This window comes from Nyctereutes procyonoides, unplaced genomic scaffold, assembly GCF_905146905.1.
Source record: "Nyctereutes procyonoides isolate TBG_1078 unplaced genomic scaffold, NYPRO_anot_genome, whole genome shotgun sequence".
NCBI lineage: Eukaryota > Metazoa > Chordata > Mammalia > Carnivora > Canidae > Nyctereutes > Nyctereutes procyonoides.
The window spans coordinates 27,345,558-27,369,970 of record NW_026575126.1 but is presented as its reverse complement, the minus strand read 5'-3'; the positions used below and the strand labels follow the sequence as shown (position 1 = coordinate 27,369,970).

At 38.0% G+C, this 24,413-nt stretch overlaps 1 non-coding gene across 1 annotated transcript; it reads right to left on the bottom strand.

Annotated features, from left to right (window-relative positions):
• Nucleotides 1–8,019: 8,019 nt before the first annotated feature.
• Nucleotides 8,020–8,123, bottom strand: LOC129520317 (U6 spliceosomal RNA). The gene has a single exon (XR_008666555.1). It is a non-coding gene; the product is annotated as a U6 spliceosomal RNA (small nuclear RNA).
• Nucleotides 8,124–24,413: the final 16,290 nt, after the last annotated feature.

The window sequence follows — 24,413 nt, the reverse complement described above, 5'->3', positions numbered from 1 at the left end:
ACTAAACTGCAGTTTCCAGGAAGGTCAAAACTGTCCATTTTGACAATATCCATTTTGATAATATCTAGCTTAGGGTATGGCTTAGATGAGCAATAAGAGATGAGCAATAATACTTGTTAAATGCATAAATCTGAATGATCAAATTTCTCCCTCTTTATATTAGTTTGGTATAAGAAGCTGAAGTATTTTGAATTTAAATACAAATGGGCTTCTCTTAGCTGAGGGCAGACCCTGCAAATCTATACTATATTTTATAATTGTTAAGCCTTACAGACTACTTTAGTAAAAACATTCCTTTGGAAAAGATATCTAAACAATAACAATCTTTATTGGGACCAATTACTTTGAAAAACATTTTAACTAATTTAAGTAGGGATAATTTCATACTAGCATGTGTTTGAAAGGATATAGGCCTACCTAACTAGATCTGAACATGCCTTGTGAGGAGCCTCACCTGCTGGGGTTGATGCAATAAGAGCATTTGGAGCAGGATTACTAGTTATACTAGTAGAAGGTTATACTAGTCTGTTCAGGCTGTCATCACAAAATATCATAGACTGGGTGACTTAAACAACAGAAGGATGTTTTATCGCAGTTTTGGAGGATGGAAGTCCAAGATCAGAATGCTGGCTTGGTTGGATTCCAGGGAGAGCTCTCTCTGGTTTGCAGATGGTGCCTTTTTGCAGTATCCTCACAAAAAGAGACTGCAAGCTCTCTGGTGTATCTTCTTATAAGGACACTAATCTAATCACAAAAGCACATCCTTATGACCTAATCTGAACCTAATTACCTTGCAAAGGCACCATCCAAGTAATATCACATTGGGGGTCAAGACTTTAACGTATGCATTTTGGCAGAACACAACTCAATCCATTACATTTATGTTGAGTTGGTTGGAGTAACTGAATGTCTGCAGTTTCTTGAGCAGCTGAGCAACAGAGTACGAACAAAGTCTATGTTTCAGGAAGATAACCCAGAGTAAGAAGGATTAAAGAATTGTTATGACTAGTGATGTGGAAAGACATGAAGTATATAGAGGAGTTGGCTGTAAATAAGATGTCACAGATTTAGAATAAGGTGCGGGCAATGGGATCCTGGGGAAAAACAAAAAATCAAGGATTCATGAAAAATGAAGGATCAACAAGTTTGGGCAACCACTTAGATATGAGGGATGAAGGAGAGTGAGGCATTAAAGTGCCTCTGAAATTTTAAGCCTGTGCACTATGAAGAATAGTGGTGCTGTTGATAGATCCAGGGAACTTTCCTCAGAGGAACTCAATTTTTGATGTACTGAGGATGATGGGTTGAAGGACTAACTCATTTTCCCAGCTAGGTGACATCTGTGTATGTGTGCATCTATGTTTCTATATCCATCTAAATAACTATAAGAGCTCTTAGGCAGCTGAAGTCTATTTTTAATATGAAGTGCTAGCTGGAAAAAATTGGGTCATAAATTAATAAACACAATACAACAAATATTTATTGAGCAATCTTTCTGAACAATGGGAGATCCAAAGATGAATAGTCCTTGCCACTTATCAGCTTACAATCTAGTGAGGGGGTCATGTACTTAAATAATGTTAGGCTAAAGTAGACTGAGATATTTCATTATGGCAGAGAAAATGTCTTCTATTAAAGGTAAATGTTCTAGGGGGATGGAGGTAGATTCAGTATTTGGAAAAACTTCTACTTGGAAGGAGTAGAGCTTGATCTGGTTTTTGAAAACTGGTTGGACACAATACAAATGAGGAGATTATTACAGAAAGAAGGTATCTCATGAGCAAAGATGCTGAGGTGAGCAAATGTGAAAGGACATGGTTGAGAAAGAAGAGCAGAAAATCCCAATGTAAAAGAGGAAACAAAGTAAATGTGGCAAAGGAAACATCTGTCCTAAAGATCATGTGCTCTTGATGGGGCACTATTGCTCTCAAGGGAAAGAAAAAAATAGTTCTTATCTTTTAAAAAAGATTTCTTTCTTTCTTCTTTCTTTCTTTGAGCATGTGGGGGAGGGGCAAAGGGAGAGGGAGAGAGAATATAAAGCAGACTCTGCACTGAGCGTAGATACATTCATGACGCCGAGGTCAAGACCTGAGCAGAAGCCAAGAGTCCAATGCTTCACCAACCGCACCACCCAGGCACCCTAGTTCTTACATTTTTGATGTGCAAGGCACAGATATATGTACAATAAATAATCAGGCATACAGTATTTCTGTGGTATTGAAATTGTGTCTGGGTGATGAGAGAAAGAATATCTAAAAAGGCTCCTTAAGTTGAGAAACACTGCTATCAATGGATTTTGGCAAAAACAGTGAATTATATGAAGCCCCCAGAAGAGAGTAACTTGCCTTACCTGAGTTCTGGTTCTGGTCCATTTCACGGAGATAGGGCACTGAGTTGAGGTGAGTATAAGTACTTTGGGTAAAAAATACTCTACAAACTCAAATTGGCTAATGTGATTTTGGAAACTGTATGTGAGGTAAGTTATGTAAAAGCTAGTTTTTCCCTGACTCATGGAGAGAATGACTTCCAAAGTAATTTTACCCTTCTCCTGGATTTTGGTGACTTGGCATTATAAGGCACATGAATTGCAGGATGCTTTCAGAGCCCATTACAGTCATTAAATAACGAACATTCTTCAATCTCACCGATTCCATTAAGAGTGACACTTTCTAAACCCAAAGACATAGGCCTGCCCTTTTTCACACTGAGAACAGTTTGGTGATAGGTCTAAGATTGATGGTTATTATTTTGCTTCTAGGAAATGCTGTCAGCTTAGCTTAATCATTTTATTAGCAGGTATTTATGAAAAAAGAAAATGTGTAATTATTATGAATGCCAGGCTCCAGAGGGCAAAAGACTTAGAAGATTACAAACTACATGTACTGGTCTGATAGAGAGTTGGAGAAATGATATACAAACTCACAAGAATATACATTAGAATGAATTCAGGTAGAGATCTGATAAGCCAACTTTGGTAAATAAATAAATAAATAAATGCGTTAGCCTTTCTATACTGTGTGTTTTCTTTGGGATAGTAATACATGTTTGGTACTGAACTTCACAAAACTAATCAGGAGTCACACAGAAATAAGGAGGAAGCATGATAAAGACAATTTAACCTTGGAAGACCAGGATCTACTGTAACTCAGAATTGATAATGGTTGCAATAGAAATGTGTGAAAGATTACATTGCTTTGATCAATATCCACTTCCCCACCCAACTGAAGACTCGCCCATGTGACTTGCTTTGGCCAATGAAAATGAGTGGAAGTGACGTGTGTCGCAGCCAGGTAGGAGCTTCGAGAGTTGGTTCACACTTTGACAAACTCTGTTTCTCTGCTGTGATGCTCACGCTGTTCAGACAGAGACTCCTCCTTCAGGCTAGTCCCAGAGTGAGAAGTAGTCCAGAGCTGTGGTCAGTCCACTATGACATGAACCATGAGTGAGAAACAGAACTTTGCTTTTGTAAGCTAACGCAATTTTGTCTGTGACCACAGCATACCCCTGCCTAATCTGCCACTGAAAGCTAGAATGGTAGGATATCAATGAGTAAATGCAATTCTCGTGGGGTTGATTAGTGAGAAGTGTGGAGAATCCTTCCTTCTAGGGAAAACCAGCTGGCTGGAACTCAGTAGGAGAGACAATGATTATAGTTCGAACGGTCCTTTTGTAGGGAAAACAGTGTATTCACTGCTGGTTGTGTTTTATGTGTCGATCTGTCCATATATCTGTTTCAGTTAGCAGAGAGGAATAAAATTAGTTATTTTATGGAGGGAAATAAATAATGAAAAGTGGTTGCTTATCACTTTATTATTTTTCAACCATGCTTTGCAATTCAAATTAATGTACTTCCTCTCAAAAAGTGGGCAGTTGCAGGGGATTGCAGGGGATAAAAGTCTAACAATTTGGTTGCCTATGACCTTGAGGCAGGGTTTTTCTATCATTCACTTATAGTATTTCCTAGTCTTATGACTTACTATTTCCACTTGCACGTGCATTATATTGCTTTTTAGTCTTTAGCTTGTATTATTTGAGTGTGACTGTTATCACTACAGTAGCACATCTTCAATGTTATTGATTTGTGAGAAAGAGCTCACCCAAGTGAAATGATGATGGTTAATAGTTCATGTTTCCACTAAAAAGGTTTGACTTGAGGAGTCTCCCAGCTGTAAAATTCTATAATCTCTACACTATTAAATAACTACATTTAAATCATTAAGTCACCTATTTCATTATGAGAAAGAACTGTGACATATCAAAAAGGCTACAAGTATTGGTGTGGCCCAAACCGTGAGGTCTGGCAAGTCTCTTAACCTTACTAAACCTGTTCCTCATGTGTCAATTGTCAACAATACCTTTCTCAGAAATTTATTGTCATGTCTAAATGAGATACTATATTTTGGGGTTCTTTGCTAGTTTTAAAGAATGATATAAATAAAAGAAATTATCACTGTGTAAAAGATACTATTCATTCATTCTTTTATTGAGCCATCCATTCATTTGTCCAACTACCACGCACCCATTAAATATTTATTAAATGCCACTCATAAGGGTAGCGAGTAGGGTTCCTTTCCTGTAGGGAGCTCACAGTATAAGCTGGAGACAGAAGAGGGGCTATATCATCAAAGGTCTTGGACACCATGTTAGGGAGGTCATATTTTATCTTGTAGGAGGTGGAAACCCATGGAAGAATTTTAAGGAGAGGGATGTGACTAACTCTGCACTAAAGCAGTCTAGCAGTCTAGTAGGGGGATGGAGTGGAGGGAATGGGACAAGAAACAAGATCAGTGGCAGTGGGGCCATTGCTCTTCTAGTCACTGTCTGAGACCTCAAGCAGTGCTTGGCCCTGGGTAGTCCTGAAGCTGCGGCATGGGAGACTCCTGGATCCGCGTGGGTACTGAGATGTGAAGAGACAGGGAGGGTAGGGACACAAGTCCATCAATTACACTGGCAAGGCTCACTAAGACACAGCCTAAATTGTCTTGTTACCAGGGATTCACCCCGCACACTCTACATTGTCCACTGTCCCTCACTAAACTGGTATCTAGGGAAGCACTGGGGATACTAAGGACATAATGGGTCTTGATCTTACTTTGATCATTACATTCAATCTGGCTTCCCTTGTAAACCAATCCCCAGTAGAACTAACAAACATCAAACTGTAGAAAAATTGTCATACTTGTGTTATTCCTTTGCTCTAGTCTTCATTTTCCAGTAGAAATATCAGGAGGTGGGAAAGCCAGAAGCCTACATAAACCAAAAATTCTTTCATGAATTCCTCATCCTCCCCTTCTGCTGACCATAATAAATAAAAACAGATATTTAAGCACATAATATTTATAGATCTTGCCATATGTGTAAATATATATGTGTATATCTTTCCACATATATAAATTGAAATTATACTTTTTCTCAAAATTTGTATTGATAAATTCAGAATATCATGGAATACCAAAAAGGTGCCAACTCTGGAAGCTTATTGTCTTCGTTTCAAATCCTGGCTCACCTTCTTGCCAGCTGTGCAACCCTGAATAAGTCACCTAACTTCTTTGTGCCTCAGTTTCTTTAACTACTAAATGGAGAAAATTGTGTTTCTGCCAATTAAAAGTGTTTTGAAGGGTTCTATGAATATAAAGGGCTCAGAAGAGAGTCTGGACCAAAGTAAGAGCCTCATTAATGTTAATTTTTATTAATTATATTAGCATGACTACTCTTCATGTTGCGAAGGAGGCAAGTGTGCCTTTCTAAAGATAGAAGTATCGAATTTAAATGTAAGACAAGCAAGAAATTTGCTTTTACTCAGCACAGAGGCAAATGCAGTCAGAGGACAGTGGGACAGAAACTTAGAACAGGGAGGTAAGTCCAGTTCCTTTTAGAGTCACCTTGTTAATTACAGTTTCAGCATCTCAGCCATTTGCAAACACTCTTCTCTAGCTGAACTGATTTTGGTGACTGCTTTTCCCAGTTCTCCATCCTCTCCCTGGTGTCATCAGCCCTGATCCTGACCTCCACTGACATATAGATTTCTGTTTTCCAAGTATCAGAATTTCTGGGTGCTCACCTTAGGCTAAATGCCACATGCAGGACATATCTGAGTAGTCTAAATAGAGCTGTGCCTGGGTTGGCGCCAATTCTTCTTGCACCAGAAATACTAATCTCCTTGCAGGTGCTTTCAAACTGACTTCCTAGTAGAACAGCAATAATCAGTATCATCACATTCTAACTTTACTCTAGATTGCTAAGTCTTTGAAGTTAGGGACTGGTTTTTATTGAAACTATAAATTGCTATATGAATGCAGTAAGGATTCCCTCTACTTAATTCACAAAATATAAAAAAATGAAGCAATGGAAGAAACTGCCTAGTACATTTGAGTTTTAAAAACTTAAAAAAATTCAATAAAAATTAATTTATAAAATAAAAAAAAATAAAATAAAAAAAATAAAAACTTAAAAAAATTACTCACCACAAAAAAAAAATGGTGATTATGCAACAGATGGAGGTGTTAGCTAATGCTATGGTGGTTATCCTTTGCCATGTATAAATGTATGAAACCAACATGTTGTACACCTGCAGTGAAACTTACACAGTGCTATTTATCAATTATTTCTCAATAAGGCTGGAAGAAGAAACTTTAAAAAACTCAAAAATAAAAAAATAAAAACCTCAAGAATCTTAGGCAATATTAAAGTGTAAATGACAAATTTGGAAAACTTTATGCGTTATGACAACTGAGAAATGAATTTCCTTAAGGGGTAAGAAATGCCTACAAATCAATAAGGAAAATACTGATAATAGAGCAAGCATAAGAAATTTGTGGCAGGAATAATTAAAATCAATAAACATGATAAATTTTCAACTTCACTAGTGATCATATAAACATGAAATAATAAAATGATACTTTTTTGGCCTATAAAATTGGTAATGATTAATGATTAAAATAGGCAATTATGACAAAGCTACAATAAAAATTGTCTCTCACATTGTCCAAACAGTACAATACTCTAGGAACAGAATCTGACAATATGTTAGCAAGGGCTAGCTAAAGGCCTTAGAAGAATCCATACCTTTGATCCTGTGATTTCAATTCTAGAAATCTCTTCCATGGAATTAGGGATTCATAAAAAGATTTTTGTACAGAGTTGTTTACTACAGTCTTGGTTATGATAGCAAATAAACCCAGTAACATCACTAACAACAAAAGAACAAAACAAGACAAAAACAAAAGAACCTGAAAAGGAATATTTTTAATGAGTTAAAGTTAGAAAATGCACAAATTTTGGTTCACTCATATGGTAGAATTATTACTCACCATATTTAAAAAATAGTTTTTATTGAGGGGCGCCTGGATGGCTCAGTCAGTTAAGCGTTCGCCTTTGGCTCAGGTCATGATCTTGTGGACCTGGAATCAAGCCACAGGCTCCCTGCTCATCAGAGAGTCTGCTTCTCCCTCTCTCTCTCCTTCTGTGCTTTCTCTCCCTCTCTCACTCCCTCAAATAAATAAACAATCTTTAAAAAAAGTTTTTATTTTATTTTATTTATGTATTCATGAGAGACACAGAGTGAAAGGTAGAGACTAGGCAGAGGGAAAAGCAGGCTCCTCGTGGGTAGCCTAATGGAGGATTTGATCTCAGGACCCCAGGATCATGACCTGAGCCAAAGGCAGATGCTCAACCACTGAGCCACTCAGGTGTCCCCTAAAAAAGTTTTAATTTAAATTCCAGTTAGTGTATTATATAGCATTAATTTCAGGTGTACAATTTAGTGATTCAACACTTCCATACATCCATCCTGTGCCCATCACAAGTGCCCTCTTTAATCCCCACCACCTATTTAGCCCATCCTCCCTGCCCACGTACCTTCTTTCTGGTAACCCTCAGTTTATTCTCTGTGGTTAAGAGTGTTTCTTGGTTCGTATCTCTCTCTCTCTCTCTTTTTTCCCTTTAGTTTTTTTGCTTTGTTTGTTCCATATATGAGGGAAATCACATGGTATTTGGATTTCTCTTTCTTTTTATTTGTGCAAAAATATGGAACCTTCGTGAATTTGTGTGTCATCTTTGCGCAGGGCCCATGTTAATCTTCTCTGTGTCATTCCAATTTTAGTATATGTGCTGCCAAAGTGCGCTGTACCCACCATATTTTTTAAATAGAGACTTTATTTATTTATTTTATAACTGGTATTGGACTCCAGAGATTCAAATCTATTTATTTATTTATTTATTTATTTATTTATTTATTTATTTATGATAGTCACACACAGAGAGAGAGAGAGAGGCAGAGACACAGGCAGAGGGAGAAGCAGGCTCCATGCACCGGGAGCCCAATGTGGGATTTGATCCTGGGTCTCCAGGATCGCGCCCTGGGCCAAAGGCAGGCGCTAAACCGCTGCGCCACCCAGGGATCCCGAGACTTTATTTTTTTAAGATTTTATTTATTTATTTGAGAGAAAGAACCCATGTGGGGGGGAGGGGCAGAAGGAGTGGGAGACAGAGAATCTCAAGCAGACTTCCTGTTAAGTGCAGAGCCCCACTTGGGGCTCCATCTTGACCCTGAGATTACGACCTGAGCTGAAATGAAGAGTCTGATGCTTAATGGACTAAGCTACCCAGGCACCCCCTACCATATTTTTAATGCATCCATTATTAGCCATGTTTGGAAATAATTTTTAATAATATGAAAATATATGCATATATGCATGCATATTATACATATTATATATCACAGACATTATATCAAGCTGTTATTAACCATGTTTTAGAGGAAATTTTATTAACTTAGGTATATATAGATATATATGTAGGTATGATAATACATAATTACATCATAATAAAATACTGCCTACATTTAAAAAAGTAGAACTACACATAAACACAAATGGATATATACACACTGTAGAAAAAGACTGGAAAGAAATAAATGAAAACCTTAATTGCATGTTACTGCTGTTTGATAGAAATGATGAGGCTAAAAGAAACTTAAAATAGCATGAGCAATCCTGTTATAGAGATGTGATTTCTGCAGCATTTTTGCATACTTTTCAGTTTGAGCCTCACTATAATCCTGTGGGTAAGTGCAGGCAGGTATTATTTTCCCTTTTTATAGAGAAGATGCTGAGGCTCAGGGAGGTGCTTGGTTTAATCAAGGTTAAAAGGCAGAGCTGAAATTTGAACATGAGTCATTTGACGCCATATCTGGAGCTGCTTTCACTAAACTCAGTTGACTCTTTAAGATCAAGTGGCTAGAAAATCCATAGCTATTGGGAGGCCAGGAAATGGTGAGAACCTCCAGTAATAATGCTTGAAAGCTTCATAGCTGTTAATAAATAGGAAAAGTTGATTGAGATTCTAAGTGGTAAATGCAAATGAAAATTTCTTCAGGGTAAAAGGAAGTTATTTATTATCGCAATATCTTAGCACACTGGCTAAATTGAAGAGCCTTTTTCATGCATCATTCCTGAGACTTTTGAGGGAAAGTGAGTGGGTATTACCTCAGTCTACACAAAAGGAGACAAACTCATAAATAAGGGAAGTATACATTTGACACACACACATGAGGCAGGGGGCAAGAGTAAGGTGAATTTCACATTCCTGGCATCTGCTTCATGCAGTGGCTTCATATTCTTCTACCCCAAAGAGGGTATACTGCTATGGGGTACTCAGGGCTTGTTCACAGGGGAGTATGAGCAGATGCACCACTCCCTGAGATGCATAGCCCTCTACTTTAGCTTATTTCCTTTCATATTTCATTTTGTGCTCCCAAATAACTTGAGCATTCTTAGCCAAGAATTCTGGAATTAGAAAAATGAGCATTGGAGTGATTTTATACTTCTCAGGAAGCCACAACATGTAACCTTTACTCCTCCCTCATTTGAAAAAAAAAAAAAAAACAAAAACAACTGTAGTGTGATTGTTACAGGAACTCCCTGTGGGATATCTCCTGGGTGCCAATTATTTTGATCTCTCAGTATCAGGTTTTTATTTCATTTCATCAGTAAGTACTCATTTGTATAATTTTCTCTTTCCTCTTAAAGAATTACCTATTTCATTCCAGATAAAAGTTTTCCATCAGTTTTGTCTGGCTAGAGTACTTTGCCTTCTGAATTTTCTAAATATTTTTCTCAATCCCTCAAATCACTTTGCATAGATAGATCTAGTGTTCATTATTCCTAAAATGTAAAATACTATGCTAATTTATTTTATGCTTGATTCTACTTTTGTCCTATGGCATACTGAAAAGCATTCTGTGCAAAGGAGACACTGATAACTATTAATAGCTGATTGGGAAATATCATGACTCATACATATTTAGAATACTGCCTAATAACAGTATATTTTGGCAAACATTCTTTACATTACAAAAATGGAATGTGTGATAAGCTCTTTTTTTTTTCAAGTTCTGATAGGTCTTATCAACTTAGAAATCATAACCTAATGTCCGGAAGTAGGTACATTCAGCTCTGGTTACAACTTTGCTGGCCCTCTCAACCTCGTATCTTATCATTTAATCCCCATATTTGAACTCTTAACAAATGAGAGCAAAGTATTGGTGGGGTTAGATTATTGTATGTAAAAATATGCTAGGTGATAAAAAGGGTAACACAAACATATATGCAGGACTCTAAAGTAAGACTAGTGCTTGTTTGTGTCTGGAGAATGTAGGTGCATTAGTTTAGGCACTTTGAACCATTCTGGGGCTTTAATAGGTTTATAATATACTTAGGGAAGGAAAGTAAGCATACTCACCTGAAATTAATTTTTATTTATTTATTTATGATAGTCACAGAGAGAGAGAGAGAGAGAGAGAGAGAGAGAGAGAGAGGCAGAGACACAGGCAGAGGGAGAAGCAGGCCCCATGCACTGGGAGCCTGACGTGGGATTCGATCCCGGTCTCCAGGATCACGCCCTGGGCCAAAGGTAGGCGCCAAACTGCTGCGCCACCCAGGGATCCCTCACCTGAAATTAAATAGCAGTGTAAACCAAACAATAATCAAGGCAGTATAAAGCTTGTCAAAAATGTTCTGGAGAGGAGCTTAGTTTAGATTGGGAGAAATTGCTGTATTGTAGAGTCATCAAGGAAGTTTGGAAGAAGAATTGGTAAGAATGACTGCAATATGGTGAGCAATAACATCAACTTTAGGTCAAGACAGGCCTGGGTTTGAGTTCTGGCTTTGTGATCTTGAGCAAGTTATTTTACTTCTCTGAGCTTTAGTTGTTTCTATTAAACTGGCTTAATAAAACTTATTTTGTAGATGTGTTAGAAGAATTCAATAAGATGAAGTATATAAAGCATTCAGCTTAGTTCCTGGTACACAGTAAATGCTGAACAATGGTAGCTGTTATTAATTAAATTGGAGCTTAAATGTTGTATTTCCACAGTGGGAGTTGAGATTGAGGGAATAGGAGAGATAGGACAGAAAAATAAAAGCCAAAGATCTTATTGGTGGGGGAAAGGAATGCACAAGGATGAGAAGACCTAAATATGCAGATATGTTTAAGAAGAATGTAAGGACTACACTGATGATTTCTGGGGGGCCAAGGATGCTACACCATTTATCTTAAACAGAGTCAATTTGCTTTAGGTCACAAACCATTTATTTGACCTTAGCAGGTGGCTTGGCATCTTCCTTTTGGATGGTGAGATGATGTTTTTTGGCAGGGTTAATATCCTATATTTATTTGGTTTCTTGCTTCACAGCACCGTGGAGTGTCTTACACATTATATAGTTCTTTTATGGCACACCTGTGAGGTAGGAAGAGCTATGGCTAAAAATGCCTGACGTGAACTGAATGGCCCACAGCAGGTGGTTGCGCTGTGCAGATGGGCCTGGCTCCAGGGCTTCTTCTTCCCAGAGCCCCCTGTAAAAGCCCATGTGGACAATTATGGTGTTTCTCATTACACAGCTGTTCTTGGGAAGGAGCACCGAGCACTGTCAGTACTCAAGCAAGAGGCTTCCAAGTCTTCTGCAAATAAGTCATGTGAACAGTTTTGCTTTACACATATGGAATAGGGATCTGTAATTATGAAATTACTTGCAGGTAATTTCCACAATAGCAAGGTGTCAGTAAGCAGGTGCCTCCTCATGTTTGCAAAAGGGATCATTCCACTTCTAAAATATTTATTTTTATAATCTCTTTCATGTTCGACTTGTGCTTTTCTTTGCACAGATCACAGTCGTTTCTCTTTTCCTCTGATGAATGACCAGATGAGCGGAGATGGCAAACATCTTATGAAGCCCTGTAAATTTTGGAGAACATTTGTATTCACCAAAGTCACAAAGCTAAGGCAAAAATGACCTCGCTGGATATTCCTCATTGTTTTGTGAGCAGTGAAAGGAAAACGCTGGGTGAAGGAAATTCTCTCATGCAGGATTGCAGAGGTGAAGGACTTGCATGGCAAAGATGCTCAGGGACCATCTAAATGATGTTTTGTTTTTCTAGAAGAGAGCTGAAGCCAAGAGAATTTAAGTCAGCGGTTCTCAACTTTGACTGCTATTGGCCTTACCTGAGGAGATTTAAAAACAACTTCTTTCTCGGCTCCATCTCCAAGGTCTCTAATGTAGCTGGTTTGGGGTGTGGTTAGAACATCCTGAGTTTTAAACCTCTGCAGGTGATCTTCTGCATAGCCTCACATTGAAAACTGTTTTGTTCTATGAAATACACAGTACCACTTGTACTAATGAACTAATATGCTCTTAATAACATATGCCAATCTGAGCATCCAGGATATGTCAATAGGAGCCCAAACTGCTAACTCTGAAGTGATTTCTTCAAGCTTCCAAACTTCTTTCTTTTTTTTAAATTTTTTATTGGAGTTCGATTTGCCAACATATAGCATAACACTCAGTGCTCATCCCGCCAAGTGTCCTCCTCAGTGCCTATCACCCAGTCACCCCAACTCCCTGCCCACCTCCCCTTCCACTACCCCTTGTTCATTCCCCAGAGTTGTATGTCTCTCATGTTTTGTCACCCTCACTGATATTTTCACTCATTTTCTCTCCTTTCCCTTTATTCCCTTTCACTAATTTTTATATTCCCCAAATGAATGAGACCATATAATGTTTGTCCTCCTCCGATTGACTTACTTCACTCAGCATAATACCCTCCAGGTCCATGCACGTCGAAGCAAATGGTGGGTATTTGTCGTTTCTAATGGCTGAGGAATATTCCACTGTATACATAGGCCACATCTTCTTTATCCAAACTTCTTTCTGCACATTCTTTTGTCTTCCTGTTTGCATTCCTTTCGCAGCCATGTCTCTAATCTAGCAAAATCAAGTTATCAGAAAAGGAGTCAATAAAGGCATCATCCTGAGGTGTAGCTGATGAATCTGTAATACCTCCCCAGCTGTGTTTGTATTTTAACCAAAAACAGAGGCCGTGCTAGGATAAAGCCTTCGTGATAACCTTGCAGTAATACCTCCTAGACAGTTACTTACTGTCTGTGAAGAGACAATCAGATTTTCTCTCTTAGGCCTACAAGGTGGATTATCCCGGAGAGCTTCACGGTCTCTAGCTGTAAACATGGATGTGTAAGGTTGCGGAGCCACTGCATCTGAGAACGAAAGGACCGTCACTTCAGTTGCAAAGACCAGGATTCTTTCTTCTCAGTTTGAATCCTTTCTTCCTACTCTTCTGAATACGAGAGGTCCTGACATCAGAATACTTTTCCTGGAAGGAACCGAAGAATGCCTGGCTGTGCCTGGCCACAGTGTGTTTCTCCATGGGGTATGAAAATCTGGAAAACTGCAGGAATTCTGCTCCCCCCATACCTGGAATAAACCTAAGGAATCTGTTTTGTGCCTCCACTGTATGTTGTTTGTAGTGTTTGTCTTTGGTTCTCACCTGATTCTGTCTTTCCATAACGTTGCATTTAAGTAATTAGGCAACTATGAGAGCTATTTTGAATATCTATTTCTGTATAAATCCTCACAGAAGAAGTTTCAATACCAATTTAGTTATTGATTGAAATTCCTACTGTCATTGCATTGTTGATTTTCTTCTCTAGGATAATAGCATTTGATTCTTCATATAGTAGGATTATAGCTATTTGTGGAATTATCTCTGGGAATATACTCTTTTAAAAAATATTTACTTGAGAGAGAGAGAGAGAGAGAGAGAGAGAGAGAGAGAGGTGAGGGATAGAGAGAGAGAGAGAGAGGGAGAGAAGTGCGGCTTTATCCCAGGAAACTGAGCCGAAATCAAGAGTCAGACACTTAACCCCAACTGAGCCACCCCGGTGCCCCTGGAAATATGCTTTCATTATGTTACAGTTAGTAAGGCATGGAAAGAGAGGAGAGAAGGGGATATAGAAGAACAAAGAAATGAATCGTGAGGACTTAACTCTGTATTTAAGAACTTTATGCCTGACTTAAAATTTTGGCCATGATTGATTAACCTGTATCAGAGTTCCCCTCCCACCAAAATGTATACCAGTGTGGAAAAATATATAAAACAGTTATTTGGGGATCCCTGGGTGGCTCAGCAGTTTGGCACCTGCCTTTGGCCCAGGGCGTGATCTGGAGTCCTGGGATCAAATCTCACATCGGGCTCCCTGCATGGAGCCTGCTTCTCCCTCTGCCTGTGTCTCTGTCTCTCTCTCTCTCTCTATCATGAATAAATAAATAAAACCTTTAAAAAAATAAAACAGTTATTTGCTAGAAGTGGGTAGCAACCAAGGCAAGATTGAGTTCTCTGAACTAAGGGAAACATATGAGCTACATTCTGTATTCACTCTGATTTCTCCCTGAGTGCAATTTCCAAACCACCATGTGGGGGAATAGAGCCCAAGCAGAAAACACCAGCTTTGCTCTCAGAGGAAATAGGCTGGTGTTTGAAGTTACCATAGTGACTGGGATTTGAGCAGTAGGGTATTAGAGAGAAGAGAGCTACCGAGGACCCTAAAAAATTTACACAAAAATTCACATTGGGTCTTTGGCTGACTCCTACAGCAGTGCATGCACAGAATGAGATTTCAAGAGATGGAACAGAGAAAAAATGCAGGGAGCCTAAAATATAACCAGGAATTTTAGCTTTCACAACTCTGAGGAGACATTAGTGTTTGGGTCCAGCTAATGAACATCTTGGGCTTGCTTTTGTCATTGAAATACCACATCCTAGAAGTTAGGAGAATACTAGGAGGGCTGGACTGCAGGAGAAAGGGCAAAAGTGAAATAGATGCACCCCAACATAGACTAACATCAAATGTCACAGGATGAGGGTGATCCTCTAGTGATTTAATTGTCTGCCAGACAAAAACTTAATGCTTTTTAGAAGATAACATACTCCAGAGCACCTAGATAAGATACAAATATGGAATATAGTTAGTAAGGAGTTCAAAATAACCATGATTAAGATGTTAAAAAATAAAAGAAAAGATGGTCAAAATGAATAAAAAGATGGAATATTTCAACAGAAAATAGGAATCTATTAAAAGAATCTGATAGAGATCTGGGTCTGCAAAGTATGGTATTTGACATTAAGGTCTCATGCCTGGCACATGACTAATTAGTCTAGATTCTCATGGTAGTTGTATTTATCTGCTACATAGAATAAATCTGTGATGTGAATAGAGAACTCAACAGGTAGAGGCTGATTAATGGCAATGAAATATAAGAGACTGGAGTTGCATAGGCCAAAGGGACAATTCTTTAGTGAACTGCGTTAGATTTTGACTAATGAGTGAGACAACTATAAAACATGATGTTTAAATGACCAGAAATACATATGTAGTCTGTACATGAGTTTGTTAGGGCTGCTGTAACCAAGTAATGCACACGAGGTGGCTTATACAACAGAAATCACATAGCATTCTTCCTATGTGTGTGTCTAGGTCCAAAATTTTGCCCAAATTAATTGTAATTAAGTTGCTGTTGCTTTCAACCCCAAAACCTAATAATTGAAATAATTGGAACGAGATGTAAGCCTCTGAGACTTCAGCATATTTGGAAATGATCAGAATGGAGCAAAACTTGGAGTTCCAGATGGACAAACCACCTGTTTCCTTGGCAGTCAAAAGAAGGAAGAGCAAGGAGTCTGGAAAGAGCTGGAGGCAAAGTATGGTGGAATTAAGAGGAAGATTGATTTTTTGGGACAATCACGTATGAGAGATCTAACTTCAGAGTCTAGTTATTGGACTGGATTCTAAATTAAAGACACTCTAAGATCTCCCTCCATATTTAGATTGTCTAACTTGAATCTAACATGATTCTTGTCTACCTTATAAGTCAGCTCTATCTCCCTTTTTTTTTCTTTTAAGATTTATTTATTTATTTGAAAGAGAGAGAGAGACAGAGAAGGGAGGGGCAAGATGGAAAGACAGAGTCTCATGCAGACTCTGTGTGTTGAGCGTGGAGCCCGGTGGGGGGCTTGGTGCGAGGGCTCGATCCCATGACCCTGAGATCATACCTGAGCAAAACCTAGAGTTCGACATTCAACTGACTGAGCCGCACCGGCACCCCAGCTCTATTTCTTTTTTAAAATCATATTTTCTGAAGTAACAGCATGCCTGGAAGATGATGTTCACGTCTATATCCTGGCCCCACAGGTATAACTGGGTCTCTAGATTTTCTGTACTGGAAAATATATCCACGGAGGTAAAACTAGTATTCTTAAAAAAAATCTTGGATTTTCTTTAAACTCTGTCGTGAGATAACCCTTGCCCAAGAGAGTTCTGTCCTCTGCCCTCCACTTCTGGGAGGTAATTTCTGACCCCTTGCAATGCCATGACTGATAGAAGTCTTTGTGGGACTGCAGGTTATGGGATTTCAGATTCATAAATAATGTTGTTCAGATAACAGTGTGATTTATGGTAGGAATTGTGAGTCACACAGTATCAGCTTGATCCCAGAGCACCGGGAAACTGAGTCAGTCGTGTATGCACTCAACCATAGAGCCCGAAGGAAGACTGGACGCCAAGGCTGGGGCGATACTCCGCAGGTACCAGCATGTATTGCTCTGTGTGGCTCCACGGGAAGAGGGCAACTCGGAGCTCTTGTTTGGAACTTTCCTGCTTTCTGCCCTATGTGCCTTTTCTCCTGGCTGACTTTGATCTGTCTTTTAACCAAACCTAATCTGTATCTTAAACCATAATCGTAAGTATAGGGGCTTCCAGTGAGTTCTGTAAGGTTTTCTAGTGAATTATTGAAACCAAGCCTGGTTTTAAGGACCCTTGAGTATGCAATTGGTTCGAAGTAAGGGTTACTGGTGGACTGCCTTCTAACTTCAACAATCTTTGAAAAAAATAAATAATTTATATATAAATGGTGTTCCTGTAATTACTACTAGTGACAACTCACCTGTGAAGAACTGCTAATTTAAGCCACTGGCATGAAAATAATGCTGATAGTTGCTCATTTTAAGGAAGAGGATGTGTGGCTTAAATTAACTAGTAATTCCTCTAAGTACTGAGGTATTCATTCATTCAGCAAATATTTGCTGAGCACCTTACCATATGCTTTAAAGACATAGCCCTTACAGAGAGCTAATTCCTAAATTTTAAAGAAAATTGATAATAATGGCTAACAGATAAATCTGATTCAATGTGAACCAGGATTAGTTTGCTAACAGAGACAAATACATCGAAGCCATCAAGTCTATTTTGTTGTGATGGTTAAAATTGTGATCTTTGGAACCAAGTAAGCCTGCGCTGACAACTTGTGATTTTTCAGTATGTATACTGTGATATTCATTGCAATTTTTTGCTCTTTCTCACCTTCCTCATCTGTAAAATGCAAATAATATCTACTTCATATATTTATCGTGAAAATAAAGTGGGATGATGTATTACAAGATCAGTCACATAATCAATGCCTGTTATCTATTATGATTATTATTTATATATATATATATATCTTTTAATGACTCTTTTTAAAAAAATGAGTGTGAGGAGGTGTTGGTTCCCAGCATACCTACATTCTTTTAAAAAAAGATTTTATTTATTTATTCATGAGAGACACAGAGAGAGAGAGAGAGAGGCAGAGACACAGGCAGAGGGAGAAGCAGGCTCCCTTCAGGGAGCCTGATGTGGGACTCGATCCCGGGTCTCCAGGGTCACCCCCTGGGCTGAAGGCGGTGTTAAACTGCTGAGCCACCCAGGCTGTCCCCAGCATACCTACATTTATATTAGTAGCCACTGAGTTCCCTGGTCCCAGGAGCTATTATGACACAAAGGGGACCGCAGTGCAGGTCCAGTTTTGAACTGTCTAATGTAGCAGAAGAGCCAATGAACAAGTTTGAGATTTATTTAGTAGCAGTCGCTTCAGTTACAGCTGCTTTTGCTTCCTTGTTTTTTGTAAGTAAATGCTGGAGAGTTTTGGCTGTTGTGTATTCAGGGGTTCAAAGTCCCAGAGAAGGTGAGATTGGATTCTGCGGTCTCATGGCTTTTAGGCAGGGGAAGGAAGGCGATGCAGCTGGTGAGAGTAAAATATTCATTAGTTTGGTCTGTAGCAACAATCACATGTTTAGATGGTTTCTCAGCTGTGGTAGCTCAAGCTCTGCCCCCAGACATTTTAATTGTACAGAATATATTGAACAGGCAGGGCTACATGAAGCTTTGGTAAACTGTTTATTTCTGAGACCTTGTTCATTCTCATGAAAATGCATATTAGATGTTCGTCTACACAATTAAATTTGTGGGATAGAAAGAGGTGACAACATAACATTAAAAGCTAACATTTTATAAAATTAGAATACTTTTCCTTGAATACCTTAAAAAAAGGCCATATTGTCCAACATGGAACCCTCTGCACACCCCTGCTTTGAGCAATTTAGCCATTTTGAGTCAGTGCACTAATCTCTTCCAGGTAATTATACCTTGCACAGACATCACACCTTGGACTCTTCCCTCTTATTCTCAAAATGGATAAATCTTGCTGGCTAGCAGAGTAGATTATTTCTGCTCAATTTAAGTCAATTACTCGAAGTCACAAGACTAGACCATGGCAGAGCTAAAAGGTTTTGCTAGTTCCCTCTTCAATGGACCCATGATCCCCAGACTGTGGTTTGCAATAGGATCCTGTGGAAAGCTTGTTGAAAATGCACATGCCTGGGTGTGAGACGCAGATGTGCTGATTCGCAGTGTCTGATACAGAAACCAGAAGTCTGCATTTTTAACAATCACACTTGGTAATCCTGAAATAGGTGATCGTAGAACAACACCAGAGGGATCACATAATGAAGCCTTCTGGTAGCAAAAGCTACAGGTTATCTCTGCACCCCTTCAATGTCCTGTGTAAAGTAGAGTTAGTGCTATTTCCTGTGTCATGGAAGAAAATAGAGCTGGTTTCTCTAAAAGAAAAATAATGTTTTCTTTTTCTCTGCCTTCCTCATGCCACTGCAAGAAAAGGTTTGCATCTAGCACTTGAGAATTTTAGGCTGAAGCTAAGCTTTACCCTTGGGATCCCCTGGAGAGGCTTCTATTTGTGGTGTTCATACTGCATTAGGGAGTGAACATGAATATAACAGAAGCAAACCAAAGTTTCAACCATGAAATGTTCCTCTTTCTGGACAATCTGCTGATGCCCTCTGTAGCCACTGATTAAATGCCGTGGCCTGACCCTATTCTTGCTTTATGTCTGGTGCCATCGACTCTTTCAAACCTCTGCAAGTAGTTACCAGGAAACTGACAACATGCTAACCTTTCTGAAGACCCACTGCTCCTTCCCAGAAATGCCTGGGCAAGCCATCTCATGAGAATACAAAATTGCTTCTGGGGTCATTCTGGTCATCAATCCTCAGAGGACAGCAGTTTCTGCAGCGATTTGACATTCCTACTTTGTGTTGAAGTGGGAAGCTGCCATCTTTCTTTATATTAAGGAAAATTCAGCCTTTGGCATGAGCTCATGTGGTCTTTTTTTTTAACCTCAGGTTTTTCTGGCCCTAATGGGAAATGCTTTCTTTTTCACAGTGCAAGTGCTAGATATTTAGTGTCAGAGTAAATCCCATGTTCTGTTAGACTCCCAGGAACTATAATTGTGTTACAGAAACAACAAAACGTGCTAATGAGGCACATTTTATTTTCATCAGGAAACAGTCTGCATGCATATAAGTTTCCTGTAAACTAACAAAGATGATACATCAGGAAATTTCTTAGCAATTTCGGAATCATGTGATTGTACTTAATTTTCTCATTAGGAAAATGATGGGGATTAGAATGGATGAGGGGTTAGCAAACCTATTTTGTAAAATATTTTAGGCTTTGCAGGCCATATAGTCTCTTTTATAATTACCCAGTGCTGCTGTTGAAGCACGAAAGCAGCCATAGACAAAACATAAATGGAGAGGCATGCCTTTGTTCCACTAACTTTTTATTTATAAGAACAGGTGGTGGACTGTGTCCTATGGGCAATAACCTGCTGACCCATGAACTCAGTGGTCTTTCCTACCTCCCTAATTTTGTAATTCTGTTCAAGCAAATTACAATCCAACTGTCACTTGGTGCCTCTCTGATTAAGATCTACAGTGCTATCCATTTCTAGTTTTATCTGTCAAAGACCACTGAAATTAGAAATAATACTAATATTTATTTAAAAACTCTTGTGCTACATGAAAATATTTTTCAAAGAGTACTTCACTGACTTCTTTTAAACCTAAAAAAATGGCACAATTATTATGATCTGCATTTATAGATGTCGGAAACTGAGGCCAAGAGGAATAATAAGGGATTTATTGTACGTGTTCATAGTGAATGGTACAATTGGGAATCAAGTTCAGGTGTGTCTGCTTTTAGAATCTGGTTCATAAACACCATGCTCTAGACTGCTTTGCTTGGAGGTGGAATATTTTTATATTCCAAAGTGTTAGCATGTGTGTTAATCCCTTACAGGGGAATGAGTGTAGAGCAAAATGAGGATGGAAACCATTGGATTTGAAAATGAGAAAGTGTCTGATGACTCTCAAACCTTCAATGGCTGGGTCCAGAGGCCAGGTTACAAGAGGAATAATATGGGAAAGTTAACGTCATTTTTAAAAGAAAATTGGCAATATAGTGGAGACAAAGGGAACGTTGCTTCCAACTCTCCAATCTTTTCATTCTCTGTCCATGGGGCACTTAAAGAAAACCAACTAAAATACACATATCCTTTGATATGTTGATCCTTCCATTGCTGGGCAAGGTTGCCATGAGTGAAACTTCAAGATTTACTCCTACAGAGTGTGGCAGGAATTAATCAGTTTCAAACCCAGTCAGTGAGTGACAGCCGGACACTAAGGCTTCCTTCCTGGTGCTTGGGGGCATCGCTGAGCCCCTTATTCTTTTACTTTCAGAGCAGGATGAAATTAAGAGCCCAGCTTGTTGGGAAGCTAGTTCACTGTGTTGTACAGATCTAAGAAATGTTAGAGTGACTGCTGTTTCTGGAAACATAGGCGGTAGTGGAGTAACAAGCAAAGTTTTGTTGATTTTGCTTTTCTGGTAAAATGGGAGAAATGAATCAATCCTGGCAGAGTTCAAAGCTCTCTTTCTGTCAGTAAAGAGAAATAACTCCAAAGGCCAGAAAAATAAGAAGACAGTGTGTTTATGTCAATCCCTAAATTAGAAAAGTATCACTGGCTGAAGTTCCAAGCTATGTTACTTCTTACTATAGCCATCTGAGTGGGGACTGGGGACCTGGTGCTAACTCTGAAGAGAGGTGGCCTCTTTTGCAAAAATCTTTAAATTGAACAACTGCTTTCAAAACAGATTATCTATGGGTGGCAAAGTCGGTTAAGAGTCTGACTCTTGATTTTAGCTGGGGTCATGACCTTGAAGTCATGAGATCAAGTTCTGCATCCAGATCCATGCTCACCATGGAGCCTGCTTGAGATTCTCTCTCTTCCTTCACTCTGCCCCTTCCCACCCCACTCACTTTCTCTCTCTCCTCTCGCTCAAATAAATAATTAAATCTTATAAAAAACCCCAGATCGTCTATAATGTCAAACTTAAACAACTCATTCTGAATTTTAAAAGAATCATCATGTGGAACACTTTATAATTAAATACATAAATATCTTGGGTGATCCAATATGGAAATTTGAGTGGAGGTCAAAGTTATTCTATGACATTTAGAGATGTTTAAAAACAGTACTTTGAAAACAGGAATCTATGGGTTATTTGTATGAACCTTAGTGATATCATGAATAAAGGGCATTGACCAATAATCAATCTCAAACCTTAATTAGCCATTACACATGGTTCAGTTTCCAAGAAAAGTGAACATTCTATCAGAGTGGCTAATACATGGCAAATTCATGTAATTCTACATATTAGAAATTTATTTTCCATTTTGACAATGGTGACTTTTGACTTGCTCAAAGAATTGTTATTGGAAACAAAGAGGTAGGGCAAATGATCTGAATACTTTGTTCACTACGTTGTGTAACAGGCTTGGTTAAAATAGCATGTCATGTAATTTGATGATTTAATGAACACATTGGTGGTGGTGTGCTGTTTTTGGTATTTTAGAAGATATGATAGTTTTCATTTGCCCTTAATTATAATTTTTCTTGTACTTATTTCTCTATTAATTAATCTTTAAAAAGGAATTAAGAAACCTTTTTTCACTATTGTAGTAGGTCATAATTAGTTCATTATGGAAGGAGCAGAGTATAATTATTAATTCATCTTTCTGTTCCTTTTATTTATCTCTACAATATTTATTCAGTCTTGAATTCAAAAGACCTTTAACTAGTTCCACTGCTGACTCTAAGTCAATAATTACTTTCTTTTAGAAATGCAGATTAAGATATTTATCATAGTTGATTCAAATGTTGCCTGATTTCCTGATTTTCTCCATAGGTCATTCTTTATCTGATGAATGAAGGGCTTTAGTTTTAGGAAACATCGCCAGTATGTAGTGTCTGACACAGTGCCCACCATACACATAGTAGGCATCTAGTAAATGATTTTGCATTTGTAGTCTTTTGAATACTCATTTTTGTTTTTTTTGGCTTTAACTGCACTTTTTTTTTCGGATTAAATCTAGTTTGACCCAGTTTTATAGACAACCAAGATTCCTATGTTACTTATTAGTTGCACTTTGTGTACTGTGCTTGGTGACATTGAGATTGACCACAGAAGTGAGCAAATCACCCAGTAGTTTATTAAGATGCTTATTATTTTTATGGTTTCACATAAAGAAATGAAACCAAACTCTAAAACTCATAGCCCAGACTGCGTACATCTCAGTAACAATGTATTTCTGTTATTTTATTTCAATTCTTAGGGTAAAACTGACTTTTTGAGAATCTGTTTATTATTCTTTTTCAAATCAGTTGTGAAAACTTAGAATATAAATATAGTTGCCTTATAATCACTACCTATAGCAATTTCTCTCATATTGAGACAGTTTCATTTGTATTAAATGTATGAAATTGATAATTATATGCATGGATATTTAATTAATAAAAAACTGATTACTGAGGCTTTATTATTTATTTTGAAAAACAAAATTATTCCAAGTATTTAAATATGTTGAAACATGAATCTTCTCAGGCCGTTGCTAGGATGTTGCAGACAAAATAATACTGTTACTTGCTTGAAAAATCTTATTCTTTCTATGAGGGCAATCAAACAGAATTACCTGAAGAAATAAAATATTTAAAATCATCTTATGTGAAGTAAGTCTTCTATATTTCCAACTAATATTAAATTATAAATCACCATATAGAACTGTCAAATCAATGTGCTGTACACCTAAAACTAATATAAAATTGTATGTCAATTATTCTTCAATAAAAAAAGAAATTAAAAAATTGTAAGTCACCAATTCCAAGTATGTTTCTTAGTGTAAAGTTTAAGCTCCAGATTTTAAATTATAATTAGAATTATCATAGAAGGAAGCAGAACTTTATTTCTGAAAATATCAGATATAGTACCTTTTTTGGTGAGACAGCAGAGTCACAGTCTCAAAATTAATAGTTTCTCTATAAAAATTAATTTCTTGTCATTAATATTTGAGAATTTTGTGTCTTATTTTATTCATGTAATAAAATTGCTTGTCATTCACTTTGTTATAGAAATAAGAGATAAAAGGGCAATTTTAAACATAATTCATGGCAATACTCACTTGATGTAGACAACTTATGTTGACATCACTAAAAATTAAGCATCCACTTCTGAACATAATTAATTCCTGGACTGTTAGAATGTTGTTCTTTATTTAGTACTTGTTATGAGCCAAATGTGTCTCACTCTGCTAACCCCCAAATTTATATGTTGATGCCCTAACCCCTGGTACCTCAGAGTGTGCATGTATTTGGAGATAGGGTCTTTATAGAGATAAGTAAAATGGGGTCTTTAGGGTCAACTCTAATCTAATATGACTTGTGTCCTTATAAGAAGAGTAAATTAAGACATAAACACACACAGAGAAAAGGCCATGTGGAGACACGTGGAAAAAATGGCCTCCTACAAGCCAAAGAGAGAGAGAGGCCTCTGAAGAAAC